Source organism: Leptopilina heterotoma, unplaced genomic scaffold (genome assembly GCF_015476425.1).
Source record: "Leptopilina heterotoma isolate Lh14 unplaced genomic scaffold, ASM1547642v1 Lhet_142, whole genome shotgun sequence".
Lineage (NCBI taxonomy): Eukaryota > Metazoa > Arthropoda > Insecta > Hymenoptera > Figitidae > Leptopilina > Leptopilina heterotoma.
In genome coordinates, this window is record NW_025110861.1 from 1,248,455 (window position 1) to 1,274,762 (window position 26,308).

Sequence of the window (26,308 nt, forward strand, 5' to 3'; positions counted from 1 at the left end):
CAATATGGATCATTTCTGATATCAAACGTTTTTTGTAGTTGGTTTCTTTATCTAATATTATAAAATTGTCCCAATCAAAATTGTGTCTAAAAAAAAGTATTGTGACTAGCAATGACATTGGAATTGGAATTTTTATGTTCTTTGATACGAACACCTACCATTCTTTTTTATCGTCCAACATAACATGCAGAGCAATTCTCACAATTAATTTTATAAACAGTATTGGTATTTTCAGATTTTACATTTTTATCCTTGCCTTTTTAAGTTTTAAAAATTGTTATGTTCATAAAAAAGTTCATAAAACAGCAGTTATAATAAATGTAATTATTTGTATTAATTTTTTGTACATTTGAACAAATACATATATTGCAATAATAGTCATTTATTCAAAATCAAAGTACCCTCTGGTTTATCTAGTAACAATTTTCTTAGGAATTTGAAAAAAAATTCTAAACTATAGGTTTGGTATTGATAAAATATTTCATATATTTTCATAATTCACAATTTTTGAAACAAATGAAAGTTAAGAGCTTATCGAATTAATCAATTAGTACACATTACTTAAATAATAACGGATACCATATATTCAGCAATTAAAGTGAGAATTACTGTGTTATCCGGATTTGGCTCAGACATCTATTTTTAAACCAAATTATTGGAAATTTGTCGTCGACCTTTTTAAAAAATTAATAAAACTACAGTACTGTCATAAATTATCGGTACGAATGACATGCGAGCAAAAAAATTAATGTTGAAATTAAATTAACATATTTTAATTTTGAAAAATGATAGAAACTTTGTTCTCGGACTGTTTGAATGTTTGAAACAATCAAGGTGAGCAGCGGGAAATTTCAGAAAAACAGGCTTAGACTTTTTTCTTAGATATTTCAAAAACCGTTAAACATATTTTAAGTTTTAAAAGCTTTAATAAATGCTGAGACTTTAATGATTATGCTGTAGGAGTTTTTAATTTTTCTCTCAATTTTTCTAGAACGTGCAGCCACACAAATATATTGCACGAAGAAAGAAAAATTAATCAATTTTTTTCAAAACCTCTCAAAAATATAAAATATTATTTTTTTATATATAAACAGACACAGAATTTTATAAGCTTTTAAACAGTCTAAGAACAAAGTTTTTATTTTTTTTCAGAATTAAAATATGTTAATTTAATTTCAGCAGGAAATTTCCTTTGCTTGCACGTCGTTCTTACAGAACGAAGTGTTTTATCTTAAAAATTAATTTTTAGCATAACACCCTTTTTTGTTAAAACTATTAAAAAATGTAATGTTCATAAATTAAATAAGATAGAAAAAACTGCAATTTGTAAAGCAAACCTTGTCATCCTTTTCTTTTAATTATCAAAAAAAAAATTGTTTCCATTTAGGAAACTAAACATTTATCAAAAATATAAAAAGAAACTTGATTTTAGGTAAATAATAAATATCCGTTTCATATTTATGTAAAAGTGTACAAGAGATTAATGCAGACACATTTATTTTTACATTACATATGAATTTGATAGTTTATCATTTTACTTTATTAATTAAATGCAGACTTATAACATAACAGTAATGAATTGAAATGGATTTTTTGTTTGTGCATTGCGCGTTACTGAAACCAATATCAATCGTATGTCCGGTTTCCGTAGACATCACATAAATAAATAAATCATACACGTCATGTGTTGGTCGGAAATCCATTAAATAGAATTTACATCGACGAACAATAGGTATACTATCTAAAAAATCGCAAAATTGAAAAATCATGTGACAGCTCACATTTTTCATCGAACGCCAATATTATATGACATCCAACTTTAAAAGGCATTCTGTTATATCTTTTTATTTCACGAACTTACGGAGTAAATAAATTAAATAATATTAATTAAATGTAATATTACTAATAAATGCATTAAGTTATTGAATGGTTATAGAATATTACTAATTTAAAAAAAAATTAATTTTATTATGATTATTGATTAAAAAACATGAATCCTGAAGCCTGGATCAATTGAATTAAAATACTGATAACTCCGTCAATTTTGCTCCGATTGATTTGAAATTTTAACACAATATTCTAGAGATATCATTAAAAAAATTTTTTTATTTTAATAACTTACCCTTTCTTAAGGGACCATTGAACACTCTTAAGTAATTGGCATTTTTACATTCTCGACACTCGTACTTTCAATTTATGATATGTACTCTGCTCATAAAATCCTCAGTCTCAAAGGAGTAGCAGGAAAGTAATTGACAGAGGCAAAAAAGTATTCATTTTAAAACGTATAGCAATACAATTTGGACACAATTTCATATTGGGTCATCGCTTACTCTACTCCCGATAAGAAAAGAAACAATTGAAGTTCAGGTTATTTTTTCGGGTGTATTTCACATTTTGATATCATATCTAGAATTTGGAGCCTTTCTTTGTTTTTTCAAATCGAAAGTGTTTTAAAAAGTTTTTGAATTTTCTCCGTAATTTCTAGTATTATTGCGTCTGTACTCAACTTTTAAAAATTGAAAATTTTATAATTTTTTTCATTTCCTTTATTATATTCTCAAATTTTTACGTATTATTAAAAAAGTTATTTCACTTTTCAAGTTTATTTTGTTCTATACCTATTATATCCAAACTTTCACCATTTACAAATGTAACTCTTTTTAATTTAACTGGTTCCATTTCTATTCCATTTACTTGAAAATGTACCGTACATTTGTGCGTGAAAAATTTGTACTCATCGTGTCGATCATAGTTTCGAAAATTGTTTCCTGAATTCTTATGTCAATAACAAATCTAAAATTTTTTTTATTAACTCTTCACAACTTTCCGGATTTTACCACTACCACCATTACTCGTTTCCCTGATTTTCCGATCGACAATCTCTTTGCAACTGACCTACTTTTCCGCAACCGTAACTTGTTTTTGGTTGATTATTCCTTCAGTTCTTATAGAAATAATTTCAAAAAAAAAAATTACGGTGAATGTCATGAATTTTCTAGAATTTCGGTTATTTTCTCAGGAGGAAACGAACTGCTTTGCTCTCTCACGCCTAGAAGTTGAATTTTTTTTTAGGTTGTGACATTTAATGATGATTAGCGATTTTTTTATTTATTTCTTTCGATATAAATTACTTTACCAGAATTTTCTAGCATTTCGAATGTTTTAAAGTAAATTTCTATCCATATATATGCGTCTCATATTTAATGCATTCATTAATTATAAGCTGAGTAAGTCCAGCGTAATTCTCACTCATTTCCCGGGTACAATTTTCCGTATAATTTTAGTATCCCAATCTAACAGATTCAAAATTCTTCACCCTCTGCTTTAATTGTGAAATTTGATTTTCCGTTGAAATTTCTTCGCAAAATAATTCGTCTAAAAATGTTCTCTGCAATTGCGCTCTAAAATCACAAAGTGAAAACCAATAATCTCGTATATAGTCCAACACCATAAGAGATGAGCTTTATCCGTTATTACCGCGTCAGTGTTTCCTAAAACATTATACTTTCAAAAATTTCTCAACCTTTCATAAAACTAAATAATTCTTCTAAAAACTGAGCAGGATTATCTAATTTGTTAATATGAAATATATCTGATATCTGTATAAGTAATTTTGCTATTCATAATCCCGGTCCTGGATACAACTTTTTAATAATTAGGTACGAGATACCTAAAAACGAATTTATAATAAACGTTTCGTTTTCTAAATTTTCCGTAAAATTTTCGCAATTATTTTATGTAATGTCAACAGTTTTTCTAATCGCGCCTAATTACTGTGTAATATTGCACTTTGCGTTGGTACAGTTGGCTGACCTGGAGTTGAAAACCCCAGGGTCTAGTTCTCCAAATGCACCAACTGTGTGTCGTTTGTATCCTCTTCCCTTGACGGTGGCAAAGATACATTTCTTGCTCTTACTCGTTCTCTTATTACGCTTCAGAGACGTATCGATCTGTTCAAATCTAAGAGCCAATTTCAGCAACTCCAATTGAGAATTAATCAATAATTGAAGTCTGTTTAACCGATCACTATTGGTTAATTGAGGGTTTAATCATTGATAAACTTTTTATCAAAGTTGGTGAAATTTGACCTCAGTGTTTTAATTTTTTAGGAAGGGTCAACTCATCTATGAGAGAACGTTTCGTTGCTTCATGTCTCTAAAGAATGGATGTGATTGAAAAACCAAATTGGTTTACATGAAATTTATTTTGTACAACTCACATTAACAAATTAATCAAATCTCCTACAATACACGGTATCAAACTTCACCACACTAATTGCCAACAATAACATAGATAACGAATAGTTAAACGATACCAGAAGAGTGAGAAGTCAAAATCAACAACGACAACAATTAATCAACAAGTGTTGCGTCTGCCTTGAGCATTTGGCGATTGACCCCTATGAAACTCTTTGGTCAGTTTAATTGTTATATTGTTTATAACCAGTTTTCCGGAATTTACTGGAAATATGAGAGTAGGATCAGGAAAAAGAACACTAGTTAACTATTATAAAGATAAATTATTCATTCACGACAAAAAGCTTCATATACTAGATACTTGGGTCAAACGCGAACGAACCTGATTTACTGTCCAAGGGGGATTCAAATATGAATATTTCGCATTTCAAGTCAATTACTCAATGTTTCATCAAAATTCTGTGTTGATAAAATTTTCGTTAGAAATTCACGGAAGTTTATTCAAAAAGAAATTTATTTTCTGATAGAAATTTTATACTAATAAATTATTTAAGGTATTGAAACTACTGAAAATAAATTTTTAATTTTGTTACAGGTGAGTGTCGAACAGGTTGATGTCGATTTTCTAAAATTTCCTTCATTAAGTGATAATACCATTCAGTAAGTTACTAATTACATTATATTCGTACATTTTTTATCAATAATTTTGTTAAATAGAGTAGAATGAGAAAAAGTCACAATGCGAAATGAACAAGCAATATCATTGAAAAAAATCATCTAACAACTTCTATTACACTTTACACTTTAATATGAGATAGATTTTATAAAAATTCAAACACAAATACAGCAACAAGAGGGTAGAGGAGTATTGTTTACGTTGGCACTTGCAGTCAGAGACGTTAACGAGTGCTCGCAAATGTCAACCTAAACAATTTGGCTGCTTTTGTCCTGTGTTAATTACGATACTTTTTATTTCAAAGGAACAAAAGTGTCGATTTCATATGGCAGACGGTAGGGAGTAAAACTCATTTATTTGTTCGACTTGTATGAAAATCGCATTCATTTTTTCCCTTGAGCAAAACAAATGCATTATTTTTCTTTCCATAGGCATATAAACAGTGCTTTTATACAGGACGACAAAATTTTGATATACAAATCAAAATTCTAGCATCAACGTGGCAGACAGACGCCAGTTAATTTTATATTAAAAAACTAACAAAAACAATATGTCAAACCTTTAACCAATAAATATCAACAAATTTTACAACAATATCTCAAAGGAAGTTCCGTCGGGGAAATTAACAAAAAAATGGAAACTCAGTCATTCGAGACATGACTCTTGTCAAACAGAAAAATATACTTAATTTTCCTTCTTTTTCTCAACCACAATAATGACTCCTTCGATTTATTTGAACTAAAAATAGCGCCCTAAACCCAAAATCAAATAATTATTAATTGAAATTACAATAATGAAAAGAAAGTAAATAACATATGTATCATGATGAAGTCACTTCGTCACAATATATAATTATAAAGATTTATTACTTTTGATGCATATGGTAAAACCAAAAAATTGGTTTAATTTAACCTTTAGAAGGTTAATATAATCGGAAGTGGGTTAAATGACGATGAAAATATAAGAGTTATTTAATCAAAAGTGTAATAGTTTAATGTGTGGTCCAGACTTTTTTATAATCAAGAAGTGGATGAAAAACATCACAAATTGATTAATCAAGGAGTTAATCATTGGAAGCTTGTTCTAAAGCGTCTGATCATGATAACTATGTATCTTGCTCAACACAACTTGGCTTTTTGGAACTCATCTGACAAATTATTTGTGAAGAATAATGAAAATTTTCTCAGTTTAGTAAAATCATGAACAGAGTATTATCCTACGGGGCGTACGCCTAAAAACGTAAGAAGGGAACTAATGATGGCGGTCATGTTGGATGGGGAAAATAATATTTAAATAAAACGTTAGAGGACTTTACATTATTTATTTATTATATGTACAAAACAGTTTAAAAACCAAATTTTAAATAATAATAATAATAATTTATGTCTTTTTGAGAGTAAGAAATTATTTTCATACACTCCAAAGATCTTAGGACTGTCTGGGACTAAGTTGATCCTACTGCTTTCTGCAGCCTCCCGTTACGTCACAAAAATATCTCCCATTCAGGCTAACCCACTGACTCTCAGTATCACATTCATATTTCTTCAAAGTCGAGGATCAACAGGGACTCTTAAGTGAGCTAAAGTTCTCTCTATCTTCTAGCTTGAATTTTTCCTTTTAAATTTTTCATGTTGTTGCATTTAAACTTCCCCTTCTTAAGGTTTGTTCACGCAGTGAACTGTGATGGAACTCTTATGGTATCAGTGAAAACTGAAATTTTGTATATGTATATAATTTCACGAGTAGATTTGACAAAAAATAAAGCGAGTCTCATAGGAATTAATTTAAATTGCGTTTTCTGAGAGAATCACCTTTTTATTTTTCAAAATAACTAGAAAAAGAAAATTAATCGAATGCACCTGAAAAAAAATTTTGATCAATATTTTATTTGAACACACTATATAAGTAGAGAGAATGAGATAACTTCCACACGCCGACGATGCTTGTAAGTCGACCCAAAATGGCGGCGTCTTATCAGTGTGCCGTGCGGTCCTTGTTCCCACAGTTATTTCCCGATCACACTGTCCACCGGTGTTACTGCCACGATAGCGAGGAAGAGACGTCCTGAGCACTAACCTTTGATCCGGTCAAGCAAGGCACATTAATCCATTTTTTTTATAATAAATTTTTAATGACTGAGTCAACCGAGGTGTCACCGTATTTGTTAATCTGCAGCCAGACACGAACTGGTGAAAATAGATTAATTGACATCCTGCTATACAAAGATAGAATAAATGAAGTAAATGTTGAGTTCGAGTCGGGACACCACAATTAATTTATGCCAATAATAAATAATTAATATAATAAGTTTCGGCGAAATGTCAATTCGGTTTTTATAACGTGATTATTTATAATTAACGTTACAGTATCTGGGTGCATTTGTAACTTCACTAGTAGATATGAAGAAAAATGTAGTGAATGTCGTAAAAAAGACCTTGTCATCGTGACTTGTTTTTTCACTTCAGGACTTCCAAACCGAGAGTATAGAATCGTTAAATTCAAAACAACTATCCTATGTGAGCTGGTCGTAATAGAGAAATCTTATCGCCAGTTTTATGACTCGTACTCAAGAGCATACGGATTGTGGTGGCGCTCAGTATCTTGCAATACCACAGCTCAACACAGTAGAAGAGGAAGCCTTATATGTGTCAGCAGTGAAAGAGGTTTAATCCCATGCGATTTGGACAGCAAGTCAATTAACCAACAGTGTTACATCCATCGCCCTATTTTCGACCCACCACGTTGGGCGCCACTGTTGTAACGATATTACGTTTACTTGTTTCAATGAGAGGAAAATCTCTCAAACACAACGTTTCAATAATGGTGTGATTTTTCACATACAAAAACGATTCACGATCACCAAGCTTTGCACTCGTGAAAGCGCACGCTTTCACAATAAGTTGCATTGACAACTCTATCAAATATAATCCTCCAATGAAAAGGCTAGAGCCTTTTCACTGGAGGATTATTTTTATTTAAATTGAATTGATATTATAACGTTGCGTATTGGCTGGGTGTAATTTAACCGAACACAAATTTAGACAACGTACTGTTCGAACAGAAAGCGCCGAATGGCTCTGCCAAAGAAGCTAGAAGCTACCTTCGGTTGGTACCTCAAAGTTTTCCCCCCTCCGGTCCGGAGCCCCCTCCATAGACTTATTTAGAAATGGCGCAACTTTCAAAATTCGCCTGGGTTACGCTAACCCAGTCAGTACCCTGAGGGTCGAAATGGAATCTTGTCAATTTGCTGTAGCTTTGCGTAGTTAAATTTATTTTCTCTTTTGTCATGTAAGCTTATTTATTGGATCTTTAGGAATACAACATTAGATTAAGATTAACAGCAGGCGTCATTTTTAATCATACTGCAAACTGCTTAGAGAAAAGTAGAGTGTATTCGTATTGCATATAAATTAGTAATGTTAGAGTGGTAAAAATTTGAAACTTCAAAGCAAAAAAGTTTGGATTATAAAAATATATCTACCATGCAACGGTGTTGAAGCATTGCATTGCATGCATATTGAAGCTCCGATAACGGATATCCGTAATTATTTTGTAACCGTCAACACTGCTGACATGGTTACATACATCTCATCTCTTGGTACTCAGATACTGACAGCGCTGTATCCCAACAATCGATTTATGTCGGTTAACATCATTAACGATCCTAACTTTCGACTTATATGCTGTTCTTTAACTAAGTTGAAGGTTGATCAAGGAATAATTGTTTCTAACGAAAAGATGTTTTTTATTTTTATATTTTTTAAACAGGGTAAACTGATATTTTTAAGTCATAATAAAATATTGTATAAAATTGTTTAAATGAAATAGAGATTATATCTGTCTTTAGATAATTGAAACTCACTGGTTGTAGCATGGTTTAGACTTATTTTGATTAAATTTGATATCGTATATTTCTTTGCAAAATGACGGTTTGTCAGTAGTGCAATATGTTGTATTGTATCTACTTTAAGGCTATACGGTGACAATATATTGCAATAAAATTAGAGTTCTGTTAAAATTTACGAATAGGTGATTTTGAAAATTAGTTTGTAGGTGGAATATAACCTGATAATTTGCTAAATAAATGTTCAGACTGATCAAACACATTTAACAAAATTAGTAACAGATTAATATATAACACTGAAGGGCAGAATCTCACGACAATGTGGCATACAAAATGTTAAATAAATATAAGAATAACTAATACTGAAGGGCAGAAACTCACAACAGTGTAGCAAACAAAAAGAAATATAACAATTAAATATAATCATACAAACAATTAAATGATGAAGAGAAAAGAACACTTAATACTTATTCCAAAAATAAGAACATCCGCAATGGTTGAAGGGTAGTCCCAAACTGAGACTCCTACTCGTCAGGTCAGTGACCCGTTAGAAAAATAGAGTGGGGCAGCTACCACCTATTGTGAATCCAAAGTAATTGAAAAATAAGGTTGACTTCAATAACCGAACCTTACAATTGTTATTAAAAGCCATATTTATCAGATCTTTTAATAAATATACATGTATCTTTTAAAAATATTACTATTTAGAATAAACTAACACCATTAATTATATTGTAATGCATACAGGTAACTGCTTATATGCTGTCCTTCCGGTTTGCACACCTCTTCGAAAACATGATACATAAATTTGCCACGAACTAATAACATTGTGACAGAATGTGAAGAACACAATGTGAAGTGAATTCAGACAAATGTATGCAAACTCAGAGGGTGAATGAGATTCATATTCATAACTGGATCATTGCGTCCATTACCGGACGTTGGATGTCGAGACCATTCTTTGAGAGCGCGTTGTGTACAACGAACATTGACAGATTCCAACAAATATTCTCCGTTCAGTGCCTCAGTCTCTCAAAAACAGATGGAATTCGCATTGCGCGTCAGTGAATCCGAATCGAACTCAAAAGAAATCTTATATTTATTAATAGCAATGTCAAAACTAAAATTATATTAACCATTTACTAGAAATTTTATTAACCGATGGTACATCACTGTAGTTAAATTCCGTGGTTTGCGTTCGTCGAGGTTAAGAACACTTGAGTACGGTTGGATGAGTGACCACGCTTCGGCTCTTGCTATAACCCGGTGGTTTCTCACTATTTTCGAGATATATATCAAGCGGGACGTTTGACGTCAAGGTATAATGATGTGCACTGTCCATTATTGTCCAGTACACACTATTAGAATTCAGTCGTCGTTAAATCTGTTGAGCTCTACAGATCCCATCTTCTCTGGCGAGAAAACCCATTAGATGGGTGGTCCAGGCAAATGCGAGTACTTCTAATTTCAAGTCATTCTCTAGAGGTGAAATTTAATAACGCTAGTATTAAGGCAAAATACGAGTGTATAAATAAATGAAAAGAATAAGTACTAGAATTTTCATTTGCACGTAAACTCTATTCGTATCCCGAAATTACCTTAACGATCGTTTTTTGTTCAGTTCACTCTTTTAGGTCATTGGCCAAAATGATAAATGGTCTGTTGATAAAACGGAAACATAAGAGTTTCTAAAAGGTCTCTGACATTGAAGACTGTTGAAAATTCACGTGTTGCAACCAATATAACGAGCTAAACATTTTCGCACAATAAGAAGGTGCAATGACATTAAAGTTATTCCAAGTTTCAATTATTGACCAATGTAAGAATACATTTTCCAATCCTTTAACCCTCTCCACTAAATTCTGTCACACCCAAACCTCAATTTCAGGTATTAAAACTGATGTGCTCCAATGTAATTTGCTTTTTCGCGACAGTTAACTCTTGGAGACAGGTTATCGTGAGGTTGACCGTCTGCGAGACTCAGTCGGTTCAAGGGTTCGCCACGGGCAATCAAATTCAGGTAAACGTTAAACTCTGAAATCGGGACGCGATCATTATACGCGTAGAATGATTAATAAATTATATGAACTGAAAATTGGGGAAAACAACTCTGGTGGCGAAACATTATAAAGGCGATCTTTCTTATTTTTAATTAATTTGAGCACCTGGCTCCTCCTCTAAAATGTTAAGAAAAGACAAGCCATATTTATAGGAATTGATTAGAATGTTTAGAATCGAGAATTTTAATTAAATAATTTGCCTACTGGGGGTGGGAACGAATAGTGACCTTCAGTAAATAAATAAACACGAACTTAAACAAAACAATAAAAATAAGGCAGAAATTATTCTTAATTACTAATGTTGCTAGAATGTGCTCTCGAACTTAATTATTGCATTTTGACTTTATGTATGTATTCTCTAATTACATTAATTATAATAATCCCTTTTATAGTTTAACAATATTATTAATAATTAAAAGGGGATTGACTCATATGATCTAGATGACTTTTTTCCCTTCTTTTAAGTGCGGTAGGAAGGCCAATCCTTAATAAGTAATAAAATTGTATCGTTTCCGAACTATATAAATTATTTTCATCTAGCTATTGTCTTTATTTTCGAAATCTGATCTTAAGAAATCAGACAATGAACCTTTCACATCTACTACTTTAATGTAACACATACAAAAGTATATAATCTCTGTGTTTAAATTAATCTATTCTTTCTACAGCTGGTTTTTATATACTATTATTATTATAATAAAATAAAAGAATGTTGCGATAAATAAAAAGTACTCTATTACAACGATTTATTCTCAACTTTTAAATGGAACTTTTTATGGTACATTTATTATTATACTTTTCAGTATGCACGATAAATATTAAAATATAAATAATAATCCCTCTATTTAGTAACTGTATTTAAATATACTTCATTTAGAAAATAATTCAATAAAATTGTATGACGATTATAACAATAAGTGCAGGACAATAAAGACAATTACATTTGACTGAGCGAGGACAATGTCGCTAGTTTGATATAATTACTTTTACGAGTAGAATTTACATAATACATAAAATTTGATTAAAAGGTGCTAAGCTGCTAAAAATATGGTACTTCTGGAATGACAATAAAAACGGTGGAATAAAAAATGAATTTTAATTTGACGCAAAGGAGAAAACTTAAAAATTAACAAGTGGAAAATTAAATAGTATAAAAGAATAGCTCGTTATTAGTCCAAGTTTTAAAAGCGTATGCAAAGTTGGCTAATTGAAAGAAATTCTTATTCATTTGCCAAAATGATCCTTTAAGTGGAAAGATTTCATTAAATATTATTGTGGAAACCTTGGAAAAAATTCCTAGAGAATATATATGTGACCTGGTCTAGCAAAAGGGGCTTAGGTTACAAAAAATCATTTTCACTTTTTTGATGATTTTGATAGAATTTGAAACGGTCTTGTACATAGTGAAAACCGGAAACTCATAAGTTGTTAAAAAATGTATTGAAAGTTATCAGAAAGAAGAGTAAAAATTCAAAATGGCTGATCCAATATGACGGACGAAATTTTAAATTCATCGGATTCGATTGAAGTTTATTACTCGAGGGTTTTTAGAACAGCTAATTACGAATCCGGTGTTAGATTTAAAAAATGCTAAATTTCTTCACGGACAGCAAAGAAGTTTTGTTAAATAACATGGCAATCAAATATTTCAAATATGTACTTTCATAGCTCAGTAAAAAATGCATTCGAATGTTATAAACCGAGCAGTAAATTCAATAAAAGCAGAGGTGAAGAATGGCAGGATATTTCTCCAGTGGCATATTGAAGGTACGAGAAAATAAAACAGAGGGAACGTAGCGACAAAAGTAAAAAGTGAACGATCTCAGGGAATGTAAAAAGTATATATAATCGAGGTATGCGGGCTCTAAAATGTGTAATTTCGTTCAAGCTGCAGCTACAGACCTCGCTTTTTCCTGGAGTTTAATAGATAAAAAAAAACCTAGTAGGAAATCTGAAAATGTCCTCAATCTATTCTCAATTTCCAATATAATAACGATACAGATCTGCTGTATAGTTTTTGATAATTCGTTGTGATCCATAATTGCATTAAACATATACACCAAATGGAATGTTTAATATAAATTTATTTTCATCATTTTTATATTTATCCTAAAAAAATAAATTATTTTATTTAAATTATTTTAAATGAGAAAAATTCTTGTTTATTGTTAATATATTATGTAACACTTGTTTTAAATTTTAATTTTTTTAAAATATTAAACAAAATTTTTTATAGATTTTAATGTCATTTCCTTTAATTAATAAAATTAAGCGTCTTATTTGTAATCATACAAAGGGCAATAGAGTCTTCTGAAGTACATCACGTAAACTTCAGAAAATGTAAATCGCAGATTATCTTGAAACTTGGCACATTTGTAGAACTTACAAAAAATGAGCACTTATTTTTTAACGGACATGATCCAGTTTAAAAGGCTAAAACTACCCTTTGAATTTATGGAAGTGTATCCGTATTATCAACGTCTACAGGCAAAATATTACTGACAAACAAAATCAAATAAACTGTCTCAGAAAGTTATGCTATATAATTTAAAGCGAAAATTCCCTATGCTACAATATTTTTAATCAATAGTTGGTGTAATATTAAGTTGAGTACAGAAAAACTCTAATTCAAGCAGGCTAATCAATATAATTCTAATTCAAACAGTAGCAAACTTTTTAATTATTTTTCTTGTTACATAACGCTTTGCTATAATTTTTTAAAACTTTGTTTGGAAATTATATTATAATTTATTTATCAGGTATATTATATAATTATTATTACAATTATTATAATACTATAATGAGTATTTTTTCAAATACAATAATAAAATTTCAAGTGTAAAATTAACATGTTATCGATAACGTCAATTTAAAATATTTCTTTCAAATCTAGGCTTTAGTTTTCATATTCACACCGACATCAATCGTTATCGTTTGATTTTTTTTGTTGAAAATGAGCTATAATATCCGTGGTATTCACTTGGAATCATATTCTTTTGACATAAAGTTTTTGGAATATATATCTTCACATTTGCGTAATCTCTTTATGTTCTATTGACAAGTGTATTAAAATTTTTATCGAAAATAGTTTTATATTCAAATTGATTGATTTTTTCTCTTGAGACAGATACTTGCTTCCATTTTAAAATTTGCAGAGATATTCGAAGGGCTCTTTTTCTTATTTACTGGTCTTCGAGCAGTTCATTTTGTCCAATAAATCCTTAATGTCGTACATCATAATGTAATTAACTTTTATATCTTTATAACACAGCTTTGTCAGTTTAGCATTTTCCATTATCTGATTATTAATAAAAGTATTTAAATCCTTCAAAACCTTTTCCTTAATATAGTGAAGCAAACAACTCGCCACTTCATTTGACTCATTTTTGCTTCATTATGAGTTCAAACGTAACAAAATCCTTCGTGCGTTGAAACATCATAAATTGTGAAATTGTAAACCGAAAGCCTGCGCTTATAATAAAGGTAGCTATAGTATCTGTTTTTAAAGTCGTTAGAACCTTCACGGAATCAAAACAGTTTATACTTGCTTTGGCGAATTATTATCAGAGCAAGTGAAGCAATATAAAAAGTCTCAGAAGGAAAACAACATATCCTAAAATTATTTATATATTCAAATTGTCCGGTATTGGTGATTCAAACCTGATTTATTCACAGAACGGAAGGCTCTGGTATTAAGGGACAGCTTTTAAGGAAGAGTAACCGTTAAATTGAAATTAAATTATTAAAGTTTTTATTTGAATCTTTTACAATTAGAATCAGAGAGAAAGAGTAGATCCAGATGTCTTCAGGGACATTGAAACAAAATTAGAACTTTGTGGAATCAATCGAGCATTTAAATGGGGACAAAATTTAAGAGTATTAGTTGCTCACCTTTAAAAATTATTAAAGTCGTAGACCCAACAAGAGATACCTCCTAACGGAAACAGAGAATGCAGTAGATTTCCCTCAAATTGTTTTCGGGTCAGCCAAATTGAAAGGTCCGGAGTCCAGGTGTCGATGTAAATTAAATAAAACACCCCACAGCCTAGGAGTGACCGAATTATTAATTAGACATTGATGTTGAGGTAATGTAGTCCTTAGAAAAACAGAAATGTGCCTCGCAGTAGAAATTATCTTCTTGAATGAATTTGACCAGGACGAGACTCGAAGAAGGCACTTGGTACTTGAAAAGATTTTCTGGACTGGAGTCGAAGAGCAAATTTGATGACAGTATACAACTAGTTAACTTGGTGACGATTCCTGGACTGACTAATTCGGCAAGGGTGTTACCCTTTATAGGTTTATTTTGCAAATGGAACTTACGACATACGACTTACTTTGATCACTTTTGGTTCAATGTGATAAAATTGTTATTTCATGTAAGTGGGGAACCAATAGAAGAATGACAAAATACAGATGATCATATTCAGCTATATATCACTCTCTATCTGAAGTCACATAAACTTTGCTTTGTTTACTGCAATTTAGAGAAATATCTATTTGCTCGATTAACAGTATGTTATGCACCAAATGTCATAGGTGCGTTTTTATAGTCGAACGATGATACCTGGTGCATATTATACTTCATGCAACAAAGATATATTACGATCACTATACACCACATGTGCTGGTCTATGATAAGTTCCTCCATATAACCCAACTGGTCAATAAAGTACACTTTATTGCCCTAAGGCAATAATGGTCAATTTACTGACTACTGAGTTATAAGGCAGAACTTAGTATGCTGTACAGGTATAGGTAAACGCCAGAGTTGCAAAAAAATTTAGTTTAACGCAGTGTTTGTTAGACACTTTGGTAAATCTAATAAAAATACAGTAATAACCGTAATTCTTCGTGTGAACCGTAGTTCTTGGTGGATACATTAAAAGTGAATCTACTAAGAAAAGTAATTATTTATCTTTTCGATAAATAATTTCTTAGAGACCTAATTGCTGCAGAACATTGTGTAAAGACTGTTTGAGCTGATTGTATAATTTTTCTGTTATATAAATTTTCATTTAACTGAATTCAAACGAAAGTAAAATAACGATTTGAAAAGTGGTAGTAAAAAGTCTATAGAAAGGCTCTAGTACTGAAGAGTGCGTGATATAATAAATATTTAAGTTCTTGTAATGTCTATAAATATTCAGCGTTTTAAAGCTGACGGGGTGTATTGCATAGTTTTATTGACCGTTCCTTACACACCAATCCTTAAACTTTCTGCTGATTCAGGAAGTATACAGGGCAATGACTTTATTGATATAGTATAACAAATGATAAAATATAAGTCTACGAAAGAACATGTATTAGGTCCAAAACGTCAATTTGCAGCTATTGATGTTAATCGATTGATTTTAAATAGCTCCTTCATATGCAAAAGTATAAAATGGTTTATATCCATTACTTTTTACGTTATTAGCCATCAAACGTCAGCAGTTTATACAACCGGCTGCTTGTATAAACTGCATACATGGCTTGCATACTCGCTTCTTCTTTCCCTTCTCCTATATTTACGTTTAGAAGGTAAGGCACTTGGGCCAAAATGCAAAAACCTGGCCAAAACCCTTAGACGTATTTTAAATTTACTGACATATCTCACTAGGGAGTTTTTGGTGTCACTGATTATTTACGAATCTGAATTTAGTTTTTCAAATGTTAAACTGGCGGACCTTCTAGAATTTCTTTTTGGTTTTGTTCATTTACAATAGGCAGGTAAAAAGAGATAGACGCTCCGACAATATTTACAAACTTGAATGTAATTTGGGGAATATTCAACGGATCGCGCTGAAATTAGATGTGCTATTTTGAACATTGAAAATCAGATATCATACTCAAAATCAGTAACAAGATTTTTAATTTCTATTGTCCGAGATTTTCAATTTGCATATCTGATTTCAGATTCATAATTAGCAAACCCGAAAACATAAAAAAACACCCATGTTTTAGCTTCTATTGAGTGGGTTGAGGTTCCTGAATAAAAGTTGCGTCGAATGAAAGAGCGACATGCGAAGTAGTCTGTGGGTTCTTTCGGGGAAATTCGTAGAATTTCGCGGAAAGGGCGCCAAGAAAGGCGACGAGGCGTGTAGACTATCGACGGGTGGCGTGAATTCTATAAGATGGGTGGGGGTTTTCAGCGGGACGATTTATAAAAGTGGCTCCGTAAGCGATCTGTCCTCACTTATCGCAATTTGGTAGGCTACATTTTTTCAGTGCAATTCTATATATCGCCACTTAGGTGACAAAACACACCATTTCGTAAAAGTTTTTAAAGACATATAACATTTTAGCCAAAGCCTTAAATATTTTCTTGGCTCTGTCTTTGAATGGTATTTGCAGAACAGTGTTAACAAAATTTAATTAAAATTGCGGGGAATGTACAGAAGAGATATAGACAATCTAGAACTATGACTTGAGAAGTAATCGATTTTTATGTATTTTAATGTCACTTCCCGTAAGAAACTCTATTCATTAATCTCACTTTCACTATTCATTTGTTTTCATTTATAGTAAATCTGACAACAGAATTTTAGTTAACTCCACTAGGATGGGTGTTACGAAAAAACACCCATGAGCTTCGTGTGCAAGAATAACACAATTTAGCATCCAGTGGAAAAAAACACTATTGACTTCTTGCGGACTATTAAAAATACTGTTGATCCGTTGGAAAAGAAACATTCCTAACTTTTTCAGGACGAATAAAAACCGTTCGTGGGACACTTCATATTTCAAATTAGAAAATATTAATCATAATATAAACAGGGTGTCTAACGATCTGGAAAGTCAGGCAATTTTGTTGGTCAGGAAAAAGTCAGAGAAATTCATTCAAAGGCAGGGAAATTTCTATGAATGTAAACAAAAAATAAAAAATTTGTTGTGAACTAAAAATGTTTTTAAACTAACAAAACTTAAAAGATTATTATTACCGTTTGTTTCTATCATTATTCATTAGTCAAGAAAAGGCAGGGGATTTTTCTTTAATTCTTGTTGAAAATCCTGTATAAAGTATTCACTTGATCTGCATAATTTTTATTTGAAAGAGATAAATATAATTTTATTTTTTGATATAGTTTTAAATTAAAGTAATATTTATAATTTTAGCTTTATTTATTTCTGAGTTCTCAAATATATGGACGTGAAAAATAGAGAAATCTTTAATAGGAATCCTTTAAATAATTAATTTAAAAAATACTATTTTTAAAGCTTTTACTGGCTATAAAAACTGTGAAGTATTTTTAGTCGTTTAAATCAATTGAATGACGTATAAAAATGTATGTTAGTTTCTGCTACAACTTTCTCAAAAATAGTAGTTTTAAGGGATCTTTCTGGTAAAGGATTTCTAAAAAATCTATTTTTATTTTCCTGCTTTAAAATATTCATGAAGGCGGTGTCAAAGTCGATTAGATTTTTATATAGAGCTGCAATGGGAAAATGACATTAACTTTGATATCCACTCTTTCTTCTCCATGTCCCAGATTGCACTTAGAATGCTGATTTATTTCTTAAACTTACATTCCAAAATTTGTAATGAATTATCGTCCTCGATTATTTTTTCAATTCCTTCTTGCGTTGATTCACGTTTAGGGTTTCAAATTTTTTTAAATAAAGTTAGTCAATCTTTAAATAAGAAATTCAAAATCGAATATAAGAATAGAGACATGTTTCAGACATAATATGATGTTCATGATGTTCTATATCATTCTTTCGAATGAACATATACGTCCTAAGGATGTTCTAAAGACATCCTATGTCACAGTGTCCACAAAAATACTAATATGCGAGTTAAAAATACTCCAAGAAGACTATCAGAAATACTGTCAAGTTTTTTCAGAAAATAAGTATCTGATTTATCTGAAGTAGAGTTCTCAATAGAAGAGGGTGTTTCCTCAATGTTCATATAGTTATACTAAAGCATGCTATATAGTACAACTATTATAGCTATGAACGTCGGTGCGCACCCTCTCTAATTCTGGATTCAGCTTCACAGACATTTGAGAAGACTATCATTGTGTTGCTTGTAGAGACAGTTACATCAAACTATGCTGACTGAAGGTCTGCGTTATGTTTGGCTATATGAAAATTGCACTGAATTCAACATTTCTTAACAATGCACCAAGAGAACAGAAGAATTATGTACTCGTGATTTTAAATTAAGTTAAAACTAAACTTAATTGTGCATGTTTTTCTTTCTTGTAAAGAAAACGAAATAAAAATTAAATTTTGAAGCTTTATAAATTATTTTTTAATCTTTTGGCGTAATATTACTATATTAAAACATAATGGACAACGTGGAGGTTTTTTAAAACAGCATTGCCAGATTAGAGGTTGAAATAGCAAGCATTGTACACATAAAGTTTCACAAAGTCGCAACATATTTAAATCGACCAAAATCGCCGCACCTTTTAAACTGTATCGTTATTTTAATTTTTAATTATTTTAATAATCTTAAACAATTGGAATATTTACTTTGAGATTTTAATCCTACTTTTAACTTTTATCTAACCAAAATCAATTAACTATTTGACAATAGCTTAGGATTTTTAATTATATATAAAAAATTAATTAATGATTGATAATAATTTTATTAAAAACATAAATAATTAATAATAATTAGTTGATTTATAGTTAATTAACTATTATTTATTAAATAATTAGTTTTAAATAAATCATAATGAATTAAATTGTCGCAAATGGTGAAAGTTGCCTAAGAATAGTATCGACCAAGTGTTGACGCGACGTGAATATTAGATAGAAAAAAGAAACGGGAAGTGTTTAGCAAATTGGAACTTCCGATTCATTGGAAATTATTCTAATGGAAAATTCTTATTGATTAAAAGGACACAGATAGCTTCTATAATTTTTTTTCTTCATATATACTAGACTTTCACAAGTCCACCAAATTTAGCAAATCGACTAATTTGCGACATGGCACAATAGCCTAAAATAAAGTCGAATTTTTGCAACTCAAATCGACCAATCTGAAAACCCTGTCTCAAAAACACAATATTTTGTGTTTGTGGAAGAGTAGAGATTGCAAGAATCTCTAAATAGTTATGGCAAAAAGTTTTGTACCAAATGCAAAAAATATGACTAAAATGTCACTGGTTTACCCCTTTGAAGGCACTGTTTTTATCCTCGCACATTAAACTTGGAACATCAAACAGTTTTTTAAGGGTTCAGGTATAAGAAGACACTCTTTTGTATACCTAAAACAAAAATTCACAGAGATCTCTAATTTCAAACTAAAGGAAGGGATTTTTGATGAAACACAAATTAGGAATATGTTGAAAGATGAGATATTTGTTACCAAGATTAGCAGAATCAAGAGAGCAGCATTGATTATTTAAAAAAAAAATTTGTTGAAAATTATCTATGGAATCACAAAAGCGAGAAACAGGAAGTAATGATCATTACTTCCTAATAATATTCTAATAATCATTAATAGAAAAACAGCAATTTTTTTATGGAGTTTGATACATATGATGAATATTACAGATTACAAAGTGAAGAACACGTGTTTTTTCATAAATATTCTTCATCATTCTTAATAATATTCTTAATATATGGGATGATAAAAAGTGAAAAGTGACAAAACAATAAAAAAATATATATCAAATATCATAAGTGATCAGAAGTCATCAGATCACAATTAGTGAAATAATCTTGCATAATTATTGTGTTCTTAAATTAAGGTTTTCTTTTGTCTCAAATGATCAGAAGTGGGAGCGCGACGCGCGCCGTTTTGGTTTTTAGTATCCTAATAATATTTCTAATAATAATCATATTATTATGATTACAAACTTCTAAAATGTTGAATGTTTGATAAATTTGAAACTGCATCTCTTCGACGCACATCTAGATAACTTCTCTGAAAATTTAGGATTCCATTTAGAGATTTCATCAAGACCCTAAAGAAATGGAGCGCCGTTATCAAGGCAGATGGGACGTAAATATGATAGCTGACTTTTGCTAGATGCTGAAAAGGGATGTTGAACCAAGCCGAGTGAACTTAAAAAAAACCGTTACATAAATTTATTGAATCCTTCATAATAAATTTTCAAAATCTGACTTCAGATTTGTAATCAAAAACCCATAGGTAACATGTTTCACGAAAAAATACCAATTTAAAAAAATATCTGATATCGTGTGATCGCCATATTAAATTTTGAAAGTTTATAAAAATTCGTAATCAAAGACCCTAAATACAAGTATTGTTGGCAAGTAACAAATGTCATGCCAATCCACCAATGGTAAACGTAAACAATTGGTAATATCATATTAACATTATTTTCAACATTTAAATAATTGCAAATTATTTTTCAGTGATGATAATGAATGTATAAATGACTAAACAATTTTATTGTTCATAAAATAGTGAAAATTGTCAAGTTTTTTAATCTTTAAAAAGATTATGAAACTTTTACGATTTTTTCGAACACAATTTATTTTCATGTGGCTTTTATAAAGCGAAAAATGAGTCTATAGACTACGGAATCATATTAAAAAATTTTTTGCGGTGTTATATATTTATTAACACAGATATTTGAACAGCCTTCGGTTTTATAAAAATCAGAAAGGTGGTGTATTAATGGAGCCGTTCCATCTATAAAGACATTCCCCTACTGTTATAAGTTTAATTAAATCTGAAAAAATATTGACAATTTTTTATAACTGTGAAATACAAAATTTTCAAATGTCAATTAAGATACAACTATATTGACAAAAACGTTATCCTTTGTATTTTCACAGGTTTTTAGATTTCATTAGATAGAAATGTCTGTCGTTAAATACAAAAGAAGGAGAGTTAAGGTTTCGAGTTTGTAAACTGCCACAAAATATACAAATTGAACTTAGAATATTCACTTCATTCTATTATCCTTCTTTGATTTAATACTGATAGTGAATGAAAACAATCGATTCTATAGCTGTATTGTAATGAAATAAACTGAAAACTTTTTGAATCAATGTATGCAAATTTAAAACCTTTCACCATTTATTAATTTCAAATCTGTTAAATTAGACCACAATTGGACATCTGTTTCAAAAGCAGCTTGTTTGATTTACATTTTCATCAGGAAAAAGTTTTTTCAAAACATTCCATCTCGTTATTTAAATCTGTATCATGTTCACATTTGAAATGCATGTTACATCAATAATAATCAAGTGAATATTTATTGGAACTCTCTTTTGCAATTAAATTTGAAGAATGACAGATGCAATATATCAGAATAGCAACTGTACATACTACACAGCCTGATTTCAATGTGTAAAAAAAGTAATTTTTACATCCTACCATTTGCGGTTGAGTGTTTGTTTGCGTTATCGCAAGCAATGCTTATAATATTTTGCATTGAATTGCTTTTTTGACCCATATTTTGAAAATATTTTTAATCATCTCTGATAAACAATCTTCAGAATCCAAATAAATTATAACCAACATGACCATAAACATTTTTTCCCTTTGTACAAAAATACTATAAACTAAAATACCTAAAAGCATTTTATTATTAATTGAACTTTTATTAACTAAAAAATAAAAATCGTTTTTTTTAAATAGTTTACATATTTTTTCTTCTCGTTTATCAAAAAATAGTATATCTGAAATAAAAAGCTGGTCTACAATTATATTAATTTCTTAAGTTATTCAAACAATCACTTTCGAGATCATCCATGATGATGATATCACATATCTTCATCTGCGAACAGGGGCGATATTGGCGAACCCACAGTTGAGTTGAAGATTAAAAAAAAATATAAAATGATATTTTACGCCTCAAAGGATATTGGGTAAGGGGTTGTATAGGTCCATATAATGTGTGAACATTGGTGGGAGGCGTTGGAAACTTGGCAGTATTGCTGAAGCGAGATGATTAATAATGGTACAGCGGCTTCCTATTGTGTGACGTCATCAGGTGGCCTCTATTTTCACGTATCAGAGAAGCAATAAAACACATTCCTGATCTAACGCTCTCGAGATCTTCTCTCTCTCACTCTAAATACGCTACGTTCAATATGAAGGTAGAATTGGAGCTTCACTTCCTCAACCGCACCATTTTGACGACATGTAGTTTCGAACAGACGTGCGATCGGCCAAATGCACGTTTGTGATAAAGTCAGCATCGTGAATAGAAGTGATTTATGGCGCCGGATAAGAAACAAATTATACCTCAAATTCACAACGCTGTGAAACGCATGCGTTACAGCTGCTACAGTACATTGCAGAGATTCATTTTTGCGGATTTGGTAGTGTAAGAAAAATGAGAATTTATTTTCATTTCTATTTTTCTACTATACTATATACCTTCTCTCTTCACGATAAAAGTTGTGCGCGTTAAATAAATTTTCGAAATCACAATATTTTTTCTTCTTATCTGTTTTTTTAAACTCGACACATATTTATCATTCCTATTTTTACGTTTCTTTTGTTTTAAAATGAAAAAAAAAAGTTTTTTTTTGGGAAACATTACTTAAATTGCAGTTATTCTCTGCTAAAAACAAAATGAGTTTGAAAACTTTGCAAGTATTTTAAAATTATACCTTTAATTAGAACTGGATTTCTTTCAAGTAAAGAAACTTTCTTTTTAATTAGCTTCTATAACTTTTGTAAATTTGTTGACAGTACACATGAGAGTAACAAATATTTTATATATTAGCTCATTTAAAAAACTTTCTGAAAAGTTGTAAGCGAGGGATTAACCCCTTCGGTGTGTAGCTAAAATATAACAAAATAGTCCGAATATGTGTAAGACCTTGTTGTGAATAAATTTTCATGAAACTTGGTACTAAAAGATTTTTGGGGTCGCTGATTACGAATCCGGTGTTAGTTTTTACAAATTCAAAATGGCGGATCCAATATGGCGGACACGTTTTTGAGAAATCCATTGAACTCGCTTAAAATTCGTTACTCGGGGGTTTTCGTGGTCGCTGATTACGAATCCGGTATTAGTTTTTGAAAACTAAAAATGTCGGATTCAATATTTATTCAATATTCATAATAAGACATATTATGGATTGCATTGACTTATTTGAGTAAAAATTGTTAATCAAATCTATCAACTTTTAAAATTTTTGTCTGACATATAAATATAAAAAAAGAAATAAAACTTACTTTAATTTATGTTATATATTACTTTCTTTATCAGGAAAAATGGAACGCGCAGTAGTATTTCTCATACTTTTTATAAAATAAGATTATCAAAAAACTGAATCACGTCGAACTGAAATAAACAGGACTTATTGTTACATTTTTTGAGATCTTTTAAGAACATTTTTCATTGCTTTCACAATGAAAAGAAAAATAGTGGTTTACTAATACTTGTTACATTTTTTATTGCCACTGTTATTAAAAAAACGCCAATCGTAAAACCGCAAGTTTTATTTTTTTCTCTGCACATAAAATTCTTCAATTTTTAAAAGTATTTGCTGTATATTAAATTATCGTGCAGTATATAACTGTAACCCGACTGATATTAATACTTGAGCGGAAACCTCCGGAGAGTTATATAGAATTGAAAGGCTCAATAATTGTTACTCTTACAATATTTTTAAATAATGCAGCATGAACAACCCCAATAGAAAAGTTTTTGTGTTGGGGTGCAATTCTGTAAGTTCACCTTCATTTTTACTCCATGTCTTTTTTAAGAAGAAATAAAACTATATACTATTATAAAAATTAATAATAGGTTCGTATCCCTTTTTAGTCCTTAATTATTAGTAATGTCAAGTTAAGAATCTTTAATTAAAATATTTTATTAATAATGAAAGAATAAAAATTAAATAGAAAAGTTAGAAAAAACTTTTTAATATTAGAAGTTTTAATTAAAAATCTGAACTAAACTAAATTAGTTAAAAAAATTTAAAAAGTTTACTGTATAATTAATATAATTTATGTATTTAAAATTTATCATATTTGAATTTAAGAAAGAAATATTAGTTATAATCTTCTCACCTTGAAATGACTTTTGCATTATAGAATGGAAAGAAAGAAACATGAAAAAGTGTTTGCGTGCAATTTAATTTTTCTTGCTAATCAAAATGCATAATTTATTTTTTAAGATCAGTTTCGAATCTAAAGATCTAATAGGTTGTTTGTGGTTTGTACCAATTTTTAAAATAATTTTAAAGTTCATACATATATAGTCGTCATCGTGAAGAGATGGAGTATTACTCTGTTGGTGTTGCTGTGTACCCATAAAAGATTGAACTCTGATTGGGTTTATATGTGAAAAAAAAGAGAAAACGAACGGATACGAGGAGAAAATTGCAGGTGCGACCCAATTTTAGAAAAACGAGGCTGAACGATCTAACAAATCGCCGTTTTACTCCCAAGCTTTGCAATCGCCACCTCTGCACCACCACCCACACAACCTCTTTCCTCATGTTCGTTACAAATTGCGGCGTACTCGTTATTGCAAATTTACATTTGAAACTCAACTTGTTCCTTGCGGAAATAGGGGCTGATTCGTTACCGCATATCGATAAAAAAGCACTCTAAAATCGGACATTAATTAAACGAATTGTAGTCTTCAATTAATTATGTTGTATACAAAAAAGTCTTCTCTATAAAATTTTTATTATTCTTTCATTCATTATAATTCACAATATCCTATGTTACTTACAAATGTCACGTGATTGCGACGTATTGTCTATTTATAAAATAATATTCTGTGAAGTTAGAATCTGAATCCTTTTTTTCTTCTAATCAAAGCAAGTATTGATCAGAAGTCTTTGTCTGGATAGCAAATGGTAAATATGGTCATGTGTATCTTGCCATTTTTCTAATGTATCCCCACCTATGATACAGGAATTAAAAACTAAATCAATAAGTGCGTTCTGACCCAAAATGTAATAAAAGTGGGTGGTATGACGTCCCTTTGCAAAAGGAACAGTATAAAAGCAGGGGCCACCCTTGCCGAATTAAGCAGTCCAGAAGTCACGCTCAAAACAGAAACCTGCGTTCTTCGTCAGTACAGGAAGAGCCTTCAACTTAACTAGACACAAGTCACCATTTCGCGTCTTCGTATCAGTCCAGAAACCGCGACCAAGTTATCAAGTTGTGTATTGTCATCAAGTTTATTCTACGACTCCAGTTCCCAAAATCTCTTCAAGTACCAAGTGCATTCTTCAAGTCTCTGTCAAGTTCATTCAAGAAGAATTCATTCAAGGAGATAATTTCTAATGCGAGGCACATTTCTATTTTTACTAAGGACTGCATTATTTCGACTTCAACGTCAAATCAATAATTCGACACCTGGACTCCGGACCTTTCACTTTGGCTGGCCCGAAAACAATTCGAAGGAAATCTACTGCATATTCTGTTCCCGCTGGACAACGTCATTTCTTCGACCTCACTCTGAAGGAGGTAACCTAACTGATCAAAAACCGCCAGTGCCAGGGCTTCCGTTTCCAGTTCCAATTGCCCATTCTGTCTTTCTCTCTCAACAGCCATATTATTCTTCTTTCTCTCCACACTTTATTCTCATTTATTCTTATCACACTTCCTTTCAGTCTCTCTTTTAATCTCATCACATCC

The 26,308-nt window shown here is 30.6% G+C and overlaps 1 protein-coding gene across 4 annotated transcripts in view; it reads left to right on the top strand.

Moving 5' to 3' along the window:
* LOC122498078 (igLON family member 5-like) overlaps positions 1-26,308 on the top strand; it is a 222,252-nt gene that overhangs the window by 60,061 nt on the left and 135,883 nt on the right. The window contains exon 1 of one of the 4 annotated variants that reach the window (XM_043605629.1): positions 4,833-4,859. The exons of 1 other annotated variant lie outside the window; for it this stretch is intronic. The gene's annotated coding sequence lies outside the window, so the exon portion shown is untranslated. Of the gene's footprint in view, positions 1-4,832; positions 4,860-22,655; positions 23,025-24,243; positions 24,380-26,308 lie in introns of those variants that run through there. 2 more of the 4 variants (XM_043605628.1, XM_043605626.1) reach the window with 2 other exon arrangements.